The sequence below is a fragment of the Diachasma alloeum genome, unplaced genomic scaffold (genome assembly GCF_001412515.2).
Source record: "Diachasma alloeum isolate Michigan unplaced genomic scaffold, Dall2.0 Dall_scaffold_00931, whole genome shotgun sequence".
Classification (NCBI taxonomy): Eukaryota; Metazoa; Arthropoda; class Insecta; order Hymenoptera; family Braconidae; genus Diachasma; species Diachasma alloeum.
This window is the reverse complement of record NW_021681048.1, coordinates 106,375-112,496: the sequence shown is the minus strand read 5'-3', so window position 1 is coordinate 112,496 and position 6,122 is coordinate 106,375. Positions and strand designations below refer to the sequence as shown.

At 35.8% G+C, this 6,122-nt stretch overlaps 1 long non-coding RNA gene across 1 annotated transcript; it reads left to right on the top strand.

Moving 5' to 3' along the window:
* Positions 1-4,022: 4,022 nt before the first annotated feature.
* On the top strand, positions 4,023-4,509 carry LOC107045412. The gene is made up of 3 exons (XR_001461429.1): positions 4,023-4,120; positions 4,203-4,288; positions 4,392-4,509. It is a non-coding gene; the product is annotated as an uncharacterized LOC107045412 (long non-coding RNA).
* Positions 4,510-6,122: the final 1,613 nt, after the last annotated feature.

Genomic DNA, 6,122 nt, shown 5'->3' with positions numbered 1-6,122 from the left:
CTTCAGTAACATCAAGGAGGACGGGCATTATCAGAATCCACTTTGATAATACACTATCTGTAATGCCACGTCCGTGAGTTAGGCCTCCAGTACTCTTCATAGATCTCATGAGAGTTTGTTCTATGGTCATATCCGACCATATACCCGACCAGTACTTCTCTGAACGTCTAATAGTGAAAAATCCTTGAGTGACAAATTTTTCATATTCTGCTGGAGCCATGTCTTCTGTCACTTTAAGCATGTCTTGTAAATACAATTGACCTGACTTTGCATACAAAAAATGTCCACTGGCGTGAAAATAAACGAGCATTTGCTGCACACTCTGTAAGTGCAATTGCCAATTCCCCGTTCTTTCGGCTTGTATGAATCGTTTTGCTAGAGTGACCATGTTAAAATATTGAACCCATAGTTCGACGTGGGCCCATTGTTTGCTAAAATACCAAGCTGTGTCGTGAACTTTGCAATAACTTTCTTAAACGAATCTGTTTCAATGACATTCAGAAGATCAGAATCATGTACCTTGTCTAATGTTTCATCGACAACCATATGATCTTCGTCAGTGTAGTCAATGAAACGTAAAACAATCTTCGCCAATGCTAAATGTGCCAATATATGAGCTCTCACAGCTCGAGCGTAAGCATGACCACTCAACATTTTTCAACAGATGCGGACGCATACACTTGAGTGAACAGATCCTTCAACCCACTGCCATTCATAATGTAACCAATTGCACCAAAATAAAACATCAAGAAATGAAAAGCTCCGAGTCGTAGAATGATCATCCTCAAATCTGAATCGGCACTGCTCGAAGATATCATATTGTGAGCTTTAAAATATAATGGCTGATCAAAAGTAACAATACAATGCTTCTGTTCCAACGCTTTCGCTTTTGCAACTGCTGTGAGTAACACGTTCAATATTGTGTCATAGTCACTCGGAGGAGCATTAACGAATGGAAGGCATACAATTCGTGATTTTTCATGTTCAAGGTCCTTGATAATGACCTCCATCAACCCATTCCAGCCTGGAAATCGGTGGGGATTTTTCCATTTACCATAAATCCAATAGAAGTCACTCGGCAGTAGCTTCACTTCCTCAGAAATTGGATTCTTCTCCTTTAAATCTTGTATTTCTCTACTCCTGAGCCCTTCCGTGTTCTTTTGGAACGCCTTCAAAGGAACGTGACCGAATTTGCCAATCATATTTGCAGATAGCTTAGTTTTCGATCTTGGAATTGCTGTGAATGGCTGAATTGAGATGGCTGGAGTAATACATTGAATTCCACCCATTGCGTGAAAAGTATTATAACCATCAATCGTGTTCACATTGTGATCAGCATTATCAAAAATGAAGTGTGAATATGAATCGATGAATTGTGGCTCTTGAGGATGCAATAATATAGATGTTTCGAACTGAACAGCATGATCGTATGAAGAAGTCAATCCCAAACTCGATAGAATCGTCAAAAGATCTTTCGATCCATACTTTTTATTCAACAATGCTGATAGACCAAGTTGCAACCAAGATAAAAAAGACCTGGGTCTCACTGCTGCAATGATTGCATGTGCAATTGCAATGATTTTCGTGTTCAACTTTTCCTCATTACCTCTTTTTCTTTTGAGAATAACAGTGTCTAAAAGCATTCTAAGGGTAGCAGGTACATCGGATTTAACGTCTCGTAAAAAATCATGTGGCGGAGGGTACATCTGGGTATCGTAGTATTGAGATCTAATATCTTCTCTAATTGTTTCTGCAGCAGCTTTAACAATTCTTTTACGTTCTTCCTCCGGGTTAGTTTGTTTCAATTGTTTCCAATAGTCTGACAATATTTTATGACCAGTATTTCGATAGAAAATTATCGGCTCAGCATTAGGGTAATTGGTGATAATTATTTCGTGTCCGAATTTTTCTAACAATTTAGCTTTGATGGTTTCCTCGGTAGAAATATCACCCTCATACTTTTCCAGTATCTCTCGTAGAGAAAATTGATATTCTTCCTGAGTTTCTTCGAGATAGGATGAAATAAAATCAATGACTGTAACAGTTTTGTCACTCACAGGCCGATGAGCAGGTCGCGTTGGATCGGAAAAACGAGAAAAATTTCTTAAACAATTAACATGATATCTGCCCTCGATAGCAACTAAATCAGTGACTGGTCTTAAACGTACTGTGACTTCTGCTGCCCATGTGTCAGATCTTGCTTTTGCATAGTCAAGTATTTTGTCCTTTATCGTGAGAGTCTCAATAATGTGCACGTTGTTGCGTTTATTGGGTGTCTTCTCCTGTTCTTTTTTGTTGAAAACATCCGATGCATCTTCACCACATAAACAATACTTGTTTTTGAAATCAAAGGCCGATGCAACGGACCGCGAACTACGTCTTCCTCCCTTCGTATTCACTTTTCCACATGCAGCAATATTATTACTATGTATGTACGAAGTCTGACATTTTTTATGCACAGATATCTCCTTCAATCCCCATAATCCAATGGATTTGTTATCTTGTCTTTTAACACTGCTCTGTATCAAAGTTTTCAAACCTCTCTCTTTTACTACAATTATATCGCCTTTAGATAATGGTTCATTACAAATGAAACACACGGTACACTCGAACATTTTTGTTTCAACTAAATCACATAAATCAGTCACTGGCACTAAGTTGTGGTCTACTGACAATTTTGTGCCAGTTTTCTTCAATTTATTTTTTCCCCCTCTTTATTTTTGCGCATTTATTCCTATTCCGTGAACTTTCGGTGCGAGTGATCCCTTTGTATTGAAAATAAAACAAACAATTCTGAGAAATTTGTATTAAAAAATAGAAATATAATTTTTTTTTCTTTTCTTGTTTCTATGGTCTACATTTGTCAATAAGGCCTATGAAAAGGCATAACCCGATATGTTCTCAATGATTAATTCCGAGAAATAACTAACTAGACGGTCAATCCAGTACTATTTGCAAGAAACTTTTTTTATTACAGTGATTTTGCGGCACAGTTATTGGTGCTACAGGAAAACTGTTAGATAAAAAGTATTCCCTCACTCAAAATATAGCAATATTGTCTTTTGACTTTCCATGTTTTCATTATTTTCTGAGATATTTGACATTGCATCGTGAAAGGCTAAAGCGCTTAGTATTGACGGGCTCGCGCGGGTGGTCACCACCGGATGAAATACGTGCAGCAGCGTCGGGCGTTCGGTGAAAGAGTCGTAGTTTTGTAAATAATGGAAATATTGCAAAAAGTCAAAAAACCGAATTTATGGATTTTGAGCGGGGGAATGTATTTAACTCATTACTTTCTTCTGTAGTTCTACTCCATGAGCCGAAAAGTCGAAAAATGAAGATCCAACGCCGGTTTTCAAGATGGCGGTCATTTCCGGTTGAAATAAAAAGTCAAAAAAATTTACAGGCATTCTCAATCCTTTAATTGAGCCATTGAAAAAAAAATTGACTTTGTCCGACTTATTTCCGAATTGGGCCATTTTTTTAACGAATTCACCTAGACTATCAATCATGCCTCGCTTCAATCAGTTCGCGTGCTGGCTTCAAGGTGTTAACACCTCAGAACGTGAAGTTTCTTAAGAGTCTCGGTCTGGCGGTAAGAAAAAGTGAAAAAAAAAATTTTTTTCTCAAATAAAAATTGTAACGTGACTCCAAACGAAACTGATGTTCTCGACCATATCCTTTCAAATTTAGGTGATTATAAAAGAGAGATATTAGAGATGATGTATGTAAGGAAACATAATGATCACACGGTGAATTTTGTTAATGATTCTGCTAAACTAGGATCTGTATATGATCGAATCATTAAGTTCCACTAGCGAACATTTAAATGTTGACTAGCATTAATGGTATGGTTTGGATGTATTTGTGAAGACTTGCGCCACCAATGCCATCTATGACTTCCTTCAGACGCTTTGATATAGGATAACATTTTGTTGTTTTCAATTCGGGACAGATGGCGCTAATGTAGCTCTCTGCAAATTTATTTCATGACTACTGTTTACATTGACTTCACGGAATTATTTGACGTACATTTGTTAAGTTGTTTTTGATAATGGAAAATTTTTTGACAAAGTTTTTTGCATACGGATGGTGTGATCAGCACTGTCAACTCATAAGGGTTTGTATCACTATGGGTTTTCAGAGCAGTCGCATTAATCGGCGATTACAATTATTTGCTACATTGGTTGTGGCATTTCTAGGTTACGGCTGCTGTTTATTTGCCACAATAATAGCATAGCGTGAGTTCTTGGAGAATGTGAATTTCTTGGAGTATATCTTATTTTAGGTGAGATTTTTTGAATAAATTTTTGTAAATTGCAGTTGAGTTCTGGCAATAGTTTCGTAGATTTATAATTATTAATTTCGTTTTTTATTTCCTTCTTATGTAGAATACAATGATGCACCTGAGGAGGAATGCTTAGAGCATTCGAAACGTAGTGCAATTTTGATTACTTAAATTTTTCTGAGTGTTTACTGCTGCTGACCTAAACATGGCCCAAAATTATTTTAACAATTGTTACGTCAAGAATGGGTTACTTGACACAACTTTATTAAATTAAAATTCAATATATTGAACCAAAGAAACCAGATTAAATTCAAAGATCGTCTCGAATTTAAGGAATAGAATTCAAACACAAAACCCATTTACAAAGGTTGGAAAGGTTCACTTGGAGTAAAATGAAAAGAATTTTGAATAACCTTAAATTGACTCAATAGAGTCTATATTTTAACAAAACAAGTAGAAAAGTATAACTACAACATTCGACTTACATTCACTGTTCTGCTTTCAGTCGTAAAGTATTTTGTATGTGGTTAAAAGTAATGCCGCACTGAATTTAAGACATTGGATTAAATTCTTTATTTAAATGAATAAAATAATAAAAAATGTCACAAGACTTGGGATTCCCGAAAATAATTTAGTCACGAAAGACTAAAATGGAAATTAAATAGTCATCCAAGACTATATGAAAATTAAAGATCGCGAAAAACCCGAAATATCGCCTTAATAGGTCGATAATAAAATTGGAACTGTGTCCAAAAGAAACTGGAGTATACTAACTCTCAGATATGAGCTACTACTACTACTGTAGCGATGACTACAAAATGCAATCGGAACTGTAACTGTCGTGCTGCTATCGCGCACAAGTCTTTATAGTTTATCTAGGAGGGTGTGTCCTCAGAATGCATAGGGGAATTTCGGGGACCAATTACAAATGACTCTAGCCGAAATTTCCCACTCCAGTGGTTTGAAATCTCCTTGTTTCGAGATCAACTCCATCTCTCTACATGAAGATGTTTTTGGGGTGTAGGCGGTCTTTTCTATTCCCCAACAACCAATGAAAATTGTTTTAGGAATGCCCATATATTCCCTCCACAATTCTCTTTTATCTCTTATTTTCAACTTAGCGTTAACATCTTTGTTATTTAATTTTTTAGAAACAATTCAGATAAATTTCATGAAATGTTATGATAAATTATTATTCATTGAAGAAAAATAATAATCTAATAGTAATTCAATAATAATTCAATGACATAAAAATATTGTTTAAACTTTAATTATTTTGTGGTTTTCCCACGTTGATAATATTTCTTAAACAATTATGATAGTTTAATTAATATCCGAAATGGAAAATTATTCATAAAAGAATCATTCTGTTGTATGATGCATTTTACTATTTTTGTGTCACATGTTCGTCAATGTTTATGTCATTTCCTCCATGTGGGAAACGAAATCGTTACTCTATTTTTATATCAAATATTTGTCGTGGGAGTTACAAAATTTGGACCCACACTCAGAATTTGTTATCAACAGTTTTCTGGTTCAAGAGTCCAGTGTTTATTGAAATTTACGGTCACACGTGGAAAGTACATGATTAAGGAGACGAGACTAGACTCAAATGTTTACAGTGCATCTGATATTGTACAGCTGATATCTCCTTAATCTAGGAGAAACTCGACGTTGGGAACATTTTTATCGTTCACAGATGTGTGCAGCCGAAATATTCCCAACATCGAGGGGGTCGCTTTCCCTCGTCACAGAAGATAATTTGGGTTTCAAAAGTCGCTTCTATCACTGAGATAATTGAATGACGACGTAAGAAAATGAATTAAAATGAATT